The sequence below is a fragment of the Acartia tonsa genome, chromosome 10, assembly GCF_053477335.1.
Source record: "Acartia tonsa isolate MP-2025a chromosome 10, ASM5347733v1, whole genome shotgun sequence".
Taxonomy (NCBI): Eukaryota; Metazoa; Arthropoda; class Copepoda; order Calanoida; family Acartiidae; genus Acartia; species Acartia tonsa.
This window is the reverse complement of record NC_137269.1, coordinates 43615316-43627025: the sequence shown is the minus strand read 5'-3', so window position 1 is coordinate 43627025 and position 11710 is coordinate 43615316.

Sequence of the window (11710 nt, the reverse complement as noted above, 5' to 3'; positions counted from 1 at the left end):
GAAAAAAATAAATTAAAAAATCAAAATTCCTAATTTAATTGAATTTTTGTGTTTCAACATTTTTTGATATTGATATTATTTATGAAAGATAATATGTAAATTTAAAAATGCCTTTATTGGTTTTAGAAAACAATCAGAGGTATATGAAAAAAATATCATAGGTCCATATTCTCTGTATAAATAATCATCAAATTAAAAAAAAACAGTCATCTATCTTAAATAGCAGCCAATTTTTTAAACATTAAATTAGATGAGCATAAAAGCATTAATGATAGTCTAATTGACCAAATATATTAATTACAGTCTGTAAGTTTTTTATATGTTTGATCATGTATTTGGACATAACTCTGTCATAAATGCTTTCAAAACAGACCTTTTTTGACCTAAGATACTAAAAAAGTTGCTTTATAAGCCCAGGTAATTAGTTTTGTAATATATTTCCATTTCATGGAAAACTAATGAAAATACTAAAAATATGCAAATTTGGGTGTAAGTTTTTATATGTATGGAAACCAGAGCCCCTGATACTAGGGGCGCAGCCGCTAGTATCATGATAAAGTAAAAGGATGTTTGTTTGTCTGTTTGTTTGTACCAAAGGATCTCGCTAACCGCTGAACCGATTGGGTTCTCCTTATCAGGGTAGCTTCTCATAGGCCCCGGGAAGATTTATAACTATTTTGGGGGAGAGTACCAGAACCCTCCGAAGAGAAATCACCAAAAAATCGAAAATATTTTAATATTCTATAGACTTGAACAAAAAATAAAACCCTCAAAAAAATTTAATATTCAAGATACTCGAACGCAACATAGACACACGAAATAAAAAACATTAAAAGTGTCCCTAGAGGCCTCTAGGGGGCGTAGCCGCTAGTACTTGTATAATGTATGAAATATATTATGATATCTATAATCACTTTTTATTCCATTGTTTAAAGATTTTTTTTAAATTACAGCTTTCTTTTTTAATAACTTTTAGCTTTTAATATCTTTTTATTGTTTTTTTATAACAACAACAAAGAATCCTAAACACGTCTGAAGATGAACTAAACCCCTAAACTAGTATTTAACTGGGCAACAAAAGACCAAACCCATAAATTATGATTTCTTAGTTGAAACTATTACAAAATCACAGTAGAATCCAACCTATGCGATAATTCATAATTGAACTGTGTTTATGTGTAGATTGTAGTTTCTTGAAACCAAAGGAATTTTTTTTGTGAGTTACGGAGCTTTCTGAAATCAGGGATATAAAGGGATAAGACAATGGCCGATTATAAATTGATGTACATCCTTAAAGATGATACACAAAATAACCTTTCTGTAGATTACAATTATTAGTTATAATGTTTTGACTCTTAACTTGAATGAACCAATGACCAATAAATCAAAATTCAAAATATTCCCCAAAGTTGTTGGACCAACGAATGAGAAAATATCTTTATAAAACTTTGGGAACAAGTGTAATAAAAAGCTCAATGTCCCCTCTCTCCCTGTTCTGAAATACCTTATTCAAAACTACCCAACCTATCTATAAGTATATATCATATATATTGTGCTCTAAAGAAGCAAAGCTTTTCTGTAGTTAAAGATATAATTCTGTTTTATAAAAGCTGTTTAGCATGTATTATCAAAAATTAAATTAAAGCAAAATTTTTTTTACTATTAAGGTCCAATAACAAGGATAAAAACATCAACAAGTAAAATCATCTTAAATGTAAAAGTAAGAAAAGTAAAACAAATGAAAGAAAAATGGCACATAAAAGACAAACGGACATAGTAAATTTTTACACAAAATTTCATAAGTTTAGCTGAGAAAAATGTTTTGAAGAGCATTTCTGATAGACCAACAGACAGATAGATTTATAAAGTAGACGTTCATTAATCAGCAAAATTTCATCCAAAAATATATTTCCCTATAATAAGTTGATGTCTTCTAGAGCATTGCCTATAGTCTGAATTATGCCTCTCCATAAGTGGACAGACAGACATTATGAATTATAGAGTAGCTTCGCTACTAATGGGCAAGAAAAATTGAAGATTAAGAGTTGAGATAAAATTGGACAAAAAACAAGGATGAAAACATCCATAATTAACGAAGCACATAAACGTAACAACGGACAACGTAACATTGAAAAATATACAGATAGAGAGGGGACAATGGGCTGTTTATTATATTGTTATACAGGTCCCAAAAGTTTTATAATTATGAGGACTTTAGTGAAGTTTAATTGGTTGATTCACTAAGTTGAGTGTTCAAATGTTTTAACGACCAATTTAATTTACAGAAGGTGTAATTTCTGTATCATCATTGGGGATGTACATCAATTTATCGCGGCCATTGTCTTATCCCTATAGATCCCTAAAAATATAGCATGTTTCCATATAAACTAGCGACTACGCCCTTAGAGGTGCACTTGAAAAGAGGGTGGGGGGGGGAGCGACCTTTCACTTTTAATTTAAGTTTGAAAAAACAAGATTTAAACATTATATATGTCATTAACTAAGTTAAAAAATTTATATAATGGAGATGCGGACTTTTTTCAGCAAGGATTAAAAATATGCCTTAAAAAACCGGTTTTTTCAAGTACCTATTTTTGGACCATGACCAATTTAAAGAGTGTGCAAAAATGCGTATATTTTTAAAATTCAAATTGTGCGGCTTGTGTTAATAGTAGAAAAATGTTATGCATATTGTTATATAGAATCGTCATAAACTCTATTTTTTTGGTGTTTAAGTAATATTCCTGTGCTACGTATAGTTTTGGAGCTACATGGTAAAATGTCCCAACTTACTTTAAACTTTTCAACCTTTTCACATTTTCCAACGTAGCTTCTATACTACAAATAACATGAATATGAAACATATGATTCCAAAAACTAGAATTTATGACAATTCTAACGCTATGCGTAACATTTTTCTACTATTAACACTATTCTTAAACAAACTGCCCCAACCCAATGAAGAAACTAAGATATAGATTATTAATTTCTGCCAATGGCAAGTGGGTTATATTAAGCAATACTTTTAACCTATTAAAAAAAAACACCCTGTATATAAGTTTTGACAAAATAATAAGTAAATTTGTTGCAATTCTTAAATACAGAATACTGTTTAAGGACATACTGACATTTTTAGGACTTGATTTTAAAAATCAGATCAGGTTTTCCAAATATATAAAATATTTTATATAATTGTTTTTTTTTATTCCATGCATAATTAAGTTTAAAAAAAACTCATTTCTCTTGAAAGAAAAGCAAATTAAAGGAAATATGGTAAACAATAGACAGATAGACGAAATTGTTAGCTATTTTGCTTAGCAATACAAATGTTAATACAATATTTAAGAAGTTCATCTTTCATCACAGCTAAGAAAAATGTATTTAAACAGTTTTTAACCAATTTTTGAAATGTATTTCAAAGACACCTGAAGAATCATACTGCAAAGCTAAAAATGAAAATAATAGCCAAAAAAAAAATTTTTATTAAAATTTTAAATTTTAATTTCTTATAATAATTAAGCACATTTGGCTACATTTTTTGTCTTTCCTTTTTGTAATTTATAGCGTAGATTCTATTGGTAAACTTTTCACCAAAAAAAGCCATATCTATAATACAAAGTAGCTTGATGTCTGTCCGTCTGTCCCTCTGTAACCACTGAACCGATCAGATTTTACTCTTCAGGGAATATACCTATTGGTCCTGTGGTGGTTTTAAGATATTTTCTTGGAGGGTGAGTCAACCCAAACCCCCCCAAAACTGAAATAAAAATCTCCCCATTTTTTTTTAAAACCTCAACTTTTTTATTATTTTATCACCTCATGGGTCAAAGCCCCTAGAGGTAAGGGGCGAAGCCGCTAGTGTTTTAAATAGCAAAAGAGGGGAACGCATAGCCTCTTTAGAAATTTTATATACTTTAGAGCATAACAGACAGACAATGTACTCTGTAGATTAGATGGTCATTCATAAGGAAAATCATAACCCCCCAAAAAATAAGCCATCTATGTAAAATAGCAGCTGATTAAATCAAATTTTTATAAGTTAAATCAAATTTAAGAATTACTGATAGACCAACAAACCAAGTATATTATACAGGGTGCGCACATAAAAGCGGACTTTTTAAAAATGACCCTAGCGCCAAAACTACTTGACTATGGAGGGGCCATTATCCTTCAGGGCTACCCAATACCCAATATATGGGGGTAGATTTTTTGGTGGGTTAAAACCCACACTTTTTAGGGGTTCTAAGATTCGGGTGTTGTACCTTTCTCCCTCCCCCCCGAAATGTCTATTGCAAACCTCTAATATTAATTAAAGTGTGTTAAAAAAACAATCACTTCACTTTTTCAATATAAACCTTACAGTTTTGGTCCAAGACTAATAAAAAATAATACAATTCATGCCCAAGCAATGACAATGAAAACAATATTGAAATTTTAATCTACTCACCTTTCCAGAGCACTAGAGCTTAAGACCTGGCCCTTGCAAAGAAATTTTCCCTACGCTAAAAGTGCATATTTTATTACAAATGAAGACAAATTTGTCTTTTAAAAAATAGAACAAACCGTCTTTAGTACTTAAAATCTTGTAGATAGACCCTATAATGTTTGGGGTTTCTGATGTGGCAAGTAAATTTCCTATTCAATTCCTCAATTTGGCATAAAAAAGAAAGACCTGGCAAACATCAAGAACTAGGAATAGACAGAACCGTCATGCCTCTAAGTTGGATGGGCATGTATTTTTTATGCCAAATTGGCAGGGATTGAGTTATAAATCTGGTTAAGGTGTCCATAGAAAGGTTTTTACATGCCCCATCAAAAACTCTAAACATTATGGGGTCTATCTCCAAGATTTGAAGTACTTATGGGGGTTCAAATTGTGAGCGATTGGTTTTTTTTACCACCCTTTAGGTGTAAAATTTAGTACACAAATGTCTATCTGTATGGGCAGACAGACATTTGGAATTAAAGAATAACTTCACTTCTAAAAAATAAAGATATATCTTCTAAGGAGGGGAGGGGGAAGACTCTTTCCCCCACTTTGAACTTTAGCTTAAAAAAGCAAAAATATAAAAAAAATAGGGGGAGGGTTTCTAGAGGGATTTCTCGTAATATTGTTAAAATGTGAAGCTACACTGTAAAGGAAAATCATATCAGTTCAGTGGTTAGCAAGATCCTTCAGTGCACACAGACACACAAACCTCCTGTTACTTTTATACAGGGATGTATTTTTTAATTCATTGAATCACTTTCTACACTTTTTTTCATCCTATCATACAAAATAACTAGCAGCTTTGCCCCTTGAAGCCTCTTAAGTTAGGGTGGGGTGCTGGCGCCCCACCCCCCCTTTTATCATATTAAAATGAAAAAAGAATATTTTAGCAATGCCATTTTTTTCAAGGAGGGTGGTGGTACCCTCCCCCAAAATATTTATAAACCTTCCCAGGACCTATGAGAAGCTACCCTTTAAAGGAGAACCATTTAGGTTCACTGGTTAGCTGGATCCTTCTCTACAGACAGAAAAAGCTAACTACTTTATATAATAGGATAAGGGTTTTTGTCTGTAGCTTAAGATTTTGATAACTACTGGAATTGAGTTTTTATGGAAGCTTCTCATAGGTCCCTGGGTGGGTTTTGGCTATTTAATTTTAATATCTTAATTTGATTTAGGCTATTTTCCTTACTACTTCGAATACTGAGCTCCTAGATGCTAAAGGCCTAGCCGCTAGTTGTTTTTAAATTTTTAAACAGCTATTTAACTTTTAACTTTTTTATTATTTTCTAAAATAACAACACAGACAGCTAACCAAGACTAATTATATACTAAACCCAAAAGAAAACGCAGCGCCGCGCACCTAAAAACCCAGGGATTTAAAGGGATAATACAATGGCCAATAAATTGATGTACTCCCCCAACAATGTTACATAAAATTAAACCTTCTATAGATTACAATAAGTGGTTGAAACATTTGAACACTAAACTTGATAAATCAACCAACAAACTTTAATAAGGGTCCCCAAAGTTGTTAAGCCAACGAATAAGAAAATGAATCATAATAAACAGTCCATTGTCCCCTCCCTCCCTGTATACAACCAATCCCTAAAATCATTATTATGATGGTTCCTTATTTAAAACAATACAAAATCACAGTAGAATCCAACCTCTGCGCTAACTCTTTATTGAACTGTGTTTAAACTGTTTAAAAACGTTTATTGAAACCAAAGCTAATTTTTTTCTGGGCAGTATTGGCTTAAAACCATACAAGAATTTTTTTTATAAAAAAACATCCTAAAACCTTTAAGAAGGTTCATTATAAAGGAGAACCATATTGGTTCAGCGGTTAGCAAGATCCTTCACTACAGACAAAAAACATTACTATTTTATAAAATAGGATACAATCTGTATCTGAGTATGTCTAAAGCTTAAGATGTCAGTAACCGCTGAACCGATTGGATTCTACTCTTCAGGGAATATACCTACTAGTCCTGTGATGGTTTTAAACTATTTTCTCGGGAGTAATTTTTTTTTAAAATTACGAATGAACATGGACAGACGGACGGACAGACATCGATACTTTGTATTATAGATAATAAAATAAGATTTTCAAAATATTTTACCAGATTTTTAATACAAACTATTAATTTAACATTATAAAAAATACCTAATGAATTTACTAATATTGTTGGAATCAGTTTTTATATGAACTACATGCTTGGTAATTGTTTACCATAAAAATTGGAACATTTTTTCTTCAACAATTGGAAGATTTTTTATACAATAATTTTATTACATTAAAAAAAATATTTCTTGCTTATTCTTATACAAGTGTCTCGTAATTGTGTCTTTTATAATTTACTAAGTATATTTGCGATTACTTTTATTTAATGAAATCTTCCAATTTTTAACATGTACAAAACGGCCTGCTTAATTGCTTCAAGATCCATGTCAGATCTATATAGGAAATAAATGTCTATAAACGAGCTCAAGTTTTCCAAGGAATATATGATTAAAACTCATAGTGCTCCAATAATCCATAATAAACTCTCATTGCCCAGAACGATAAGACCCATTATTTTACTTTATTAAAAATAAATTCATTTTTTTCATTTCATGTTGCTATTTACCTTATATTGATGTATTTAATTTCTAATCATAAAAAAGAAAATTTAAATTTATAATATGATAAATTTTAGAAAACTATGTTTTAAAAGAATTCGATTGTGGCGACATTTTGTGTGTTCAAATATTAAACTAAAATTGTAATAATCATCATTAACCCTTTGGTGATGGTAATGTAAAGAAAAAAATATAATTTAAAAAAATCTTTTAAAAATCATTTAAATTATTAAATATTTACTTTCTTTTAGATAGTAATGCCGGGTGAGGAAAATAGATTTATTGAGAAATAGATATGAGAAAACTAGCCAATAGGGAGATAATTATATCGAGCCAACTCTAGTTTAATTATATTAATAATATTATCCTTATAATGTAACAAGATGTGTGTCTGTGTGTTTGTACCGAAGGATCTCGCTAACCACTGAACCGATCGGGTTCTCCTTAACAGGGTAGCTTCTCATAGGTCCCAGAAAGGTTTATAACTATTTTCTTTGGGGGTGGGACACCCCTAACCCCCCCCCCAAATTTTTTTTTTTTAAATTTTTTAACTAAAGTTCAAAATTAGGGGGAGGGGCGCACCGCAACCCCCCCCCCCCCCCCAGAAAAAAAAGATAAATTTTTTTTTACTTTTTCTTTTAAATTCTAAAATAAGAAATTGGGTTATCAAATTCCACTCTCTTCTTCTCAAGTGCCCCTAGAGGCCTCTAGGGGGCGTAGCCGCTAGTTAATTATATATAAAGACTAGAGGCTTCGCCCCTAGCCTCTAGAGGCTTTGCACCAAGAGGTAAAAATTTTTAGTACCACTAGAGCTGCAAAAACATAGCCTATAAACACCACAGGGCCAGTAGGTATATTCCCTGAAGAGTAGAATCCAATCGGTTCAGTGGTTACCGAGATATTAAGGGACGGACGGACAGACAGACATCAAGCTACATTTATTATAGATATCTATAATACAAAGTAGAATGATGTCTATCTGTCCGTCCGTCTGTCTGAAGCTTAAGATCTCGGTAACCACTGGACCGATTGGATTCTACTCTTCAGGGTATATACCTATTGGTCCTGTGGTGGTTTTAAGCTATTTTCTTGGGGGGTGGGACACCCCCAACCTCCCCCCAAAAATACTTTCACATTTTTTCTAATTTTACTGTTTTTTATGTTTTTATAAATACATACATACATAGTAAAATTGACGACCTCTCCATTTGCCCCCCCGAAATATTAATTTATATTTATTTTGCTTGTTGGATTAAATGATGTACATCCCCAATGATGATTGCCCTTTCGATAGATTACAGATAGTGATTGAAACGTTTAGACACTCAACTGAATTAACCAATAAATCAAAATTCAATAAATCCCTAAAGGTTGTAAACCAACAAATAAGAAAACGTTATTATGAAAGTTTGGGGACTAGTGTAAAAAACAGCCCAATGTCCCCTCCCTCCCTGGCTACAAACACATCCTGTTACTTTATACAAGAACTAGCGAATACGCCCCCAGAGGCCTCTAGGCTCCCTCGAGGACGGGAGAGTTGAATTTGATAACCAATTTTTTCATTTTAGTTTTTAAAAAATTGGAGGGTGGATGACCCCCATTTTTTATTCTAATTAAATCTCTTTATAAAATTGATTTTTTTCGGGCGTATTTTTTTCTATGGGCGAGGGAGTTGTTACCCTCCCCGAAAATAGTTATAAACCTGTCCAGGATCTATGAGAAGCTACCCTTAAAGGAGAATCATATCGGTTTAGCGGTTAGCGAGACCCTTTGGTACAAACATACACACAGACAAACAGACAGACATCCTGTTACTTTGTTATAATAATAAAAATATTCGTTTTTCAGTTTAATATTTATTTATATTTTCATGGTTAAATACATAGTATAAAATACAAAAAAATAGCAGAAATCAATTAATAATAAAATAATAGTTATTTAGCGCATCGTATTATAAACAGCTTTCCGCGGATATAAAAATGTACAATTATAAGATTAAAACCAGTTTTGTAAGCCGAAAGGAGCCGACACTGACAGCCTAGGCTAACAAAACGGTGATTAATTTTATGATTTTTATTTTATCATTCGTGGAAAATTGTCTGTATTATGATGCTATACATGATTTTTCAGTATTGCTGAAAAACGGTTCTAATCCAGCAGCGGTATTGATCGGTTTAGAAGCCATACTTGGAATAAAATTCTTTATTTACAAAAATACAAAGATTATAAAATAATAAAAATGCAGAATAAAAAAATTTAATGCACTGTTTAAAAGACTAGCGGCTTCGCCCCTACACTCCCAAGATGTTTGATCTTTTTTTTGTGTTATTTAGATTTAAAAATAAGTGAAAAAAGATTGGGGGGGGGGGGAGTTTTGCCACTTTCGCTTACTCCGTAATTATTATTAGGCTAGGTATTAATGTGAGACTATAGGTTATGGGGGATAAAAGTTTTCTTTTGGGTAATATTTCACGTATGTTTTATAATTTTTTAGATAGGTCTTCAGGTTTAAGTGCTGCAGGCTGGAAGTTGGTTTCTAGTCAGGTAAAAAAATTTAAAATTTTTGTTTGAAGAGTTAGAGATTAACTAATAAGAAAAACCCATCTTTTTGGATGTTATTAACATATCTGAAGAAAAATGTAGGGCCTCCAAGTTCTGTTCTTGCAGGCCTCCAGGTCCACTCTGGACGGTAAAAAATTTCAATTTCGTATTTAAAGAGTGAGAGGTCAACTTAAAAAACTGAATATGCATTTTTGGATGTTATTAACATTTGTGAGAAAAAAAATTTTAATTGACCTCCAAGTTCTGGTCCTGCAGGGCTCCTGGTCCACTCTGGACAGTTAAATTCAAAATTTCTTATTTGAAGAGTTAAAGGTCAACTTATAAAAAAAAGTATGGATCTTCTTGGATGTTATTTACTTACTTGAAGAAAAATTACATTTAGCCTCCAGATTCATGTTCTGCAGACCCTCAAGTGGATTCTGGACAGGTACAAATCAAACTTCTTTTTTAAACAGTTATTGGTATATTTATAAAATGAGCTTATATTTGGATGTTAATAAATATATATTTGAAGGAAAAAAAAAATTGGCCTCCAGGTTCAGGTGCTGCAGGCCTCAATGTGAACTCTGGACAGGTTTAAATCCAAATTTCTTATTTATAGAGTTAGAGGTTTGTTTATAAAACACTTTAAGTATCTTTTTAGACGTAATTTACATATCTGAAGAAAAAAATACAATTGCCCTCCAGGTTCAGGTGCTGCAGGCCTCCATGTAGACTCTGTCCAGAGAAGATCTGGAGGCCTACAGGACCTGAACTTGAATGCTTATCTTATTTTTTTCTTTGGATATGTTAAAACATCCAAATAGATGCATATTCTGTTTTAAAAGTTGACCTCTGACTCTTCAATTAAGAAATTTGAATTTTTTACCTGTCCTGAGTGAACCTGAACTTGGAGCCTGATTTTATTTTTTTTCTGCAGATAAGGTAATATTATCAAAATAATATACATTTTTATATCTACTTATGTGGAAATCTATAGAGGACAAGGACATATACATTTTTTAATAATTCGTTGATAAATATGGGCTGCAGAATCAGATGCTAAAAAATACTTTTTCGTGGGTCAATCTGTATGCATATTCTTTTAAATAAATAATGACCTTTAACTCTTCAAATAAGAAATTTTATTGTTTACCTGTCCAGAGTGGACCAGTTTTTTTTATTTTTTTTCATTCAGATATATTAATAACATCCAAAAAGATGCATGTTATATTTTATGAGTTGACCTCTAACTCTTCAAATAAGAAATTTGAATTTTTACCTTTCCAGAGGGGACCTGGAGGCCTGCAAAACCAGAACTTGTAGGCCGATTTAAATTTTTTCTTCAGATATGTTAATAAAATCCTAAAAGATGCATATTTTGTCTAATAAGTTGATCTCTTAATCTTCAAACAAAAATTTAAATTTTTTTACCTGTCCAGAAACCACCTTATAGCCTCCAGCACCTGAAGACATATCCAAAAAATGATAAAATATAAGTGAACTACTACAAAAGTATAATCTTTTATCCCAAATAAGCTATAGTCTCACATTCATACCTAACCTAATAACAATTACGGAGTAAGCAAAAGTGGCAAAACTCCCCCCCCCCCCCTTTAAGTTAATTCTATGAAAAATAACTGATATTTAAATCATAATCACAAACAATAATGTATTTTAAGGGATTTTCTTCATCTCTTTCTTACCCTAAGAGCTTTGTGCATTTTTGTTGTATCACAGATTCTTTTGATAGGTTATTTTAGGTTAGGTAAGATAAAGTTTAATGATTGCCCTGCAGGGCTAGAGCCCCCCGCAGGGGCTAGAAATAGGAGAAAACCCACTGTGAAAATAAGATAAAATGCTCCTTAAGAGGCGTTGTCACAAAACTGACAATTTACGTTTTTTTATTATATAAATGTAATATTGAATAGTATATAATATATAGTAAATTTTGGTCATATAGTATGATATGTATCCAAATTCATCCTATATAGTATAAATAGTATGCAGTGGTCGCCCTGCTTATGTATCTAACAGTATCCCCAGCAAGTTGCA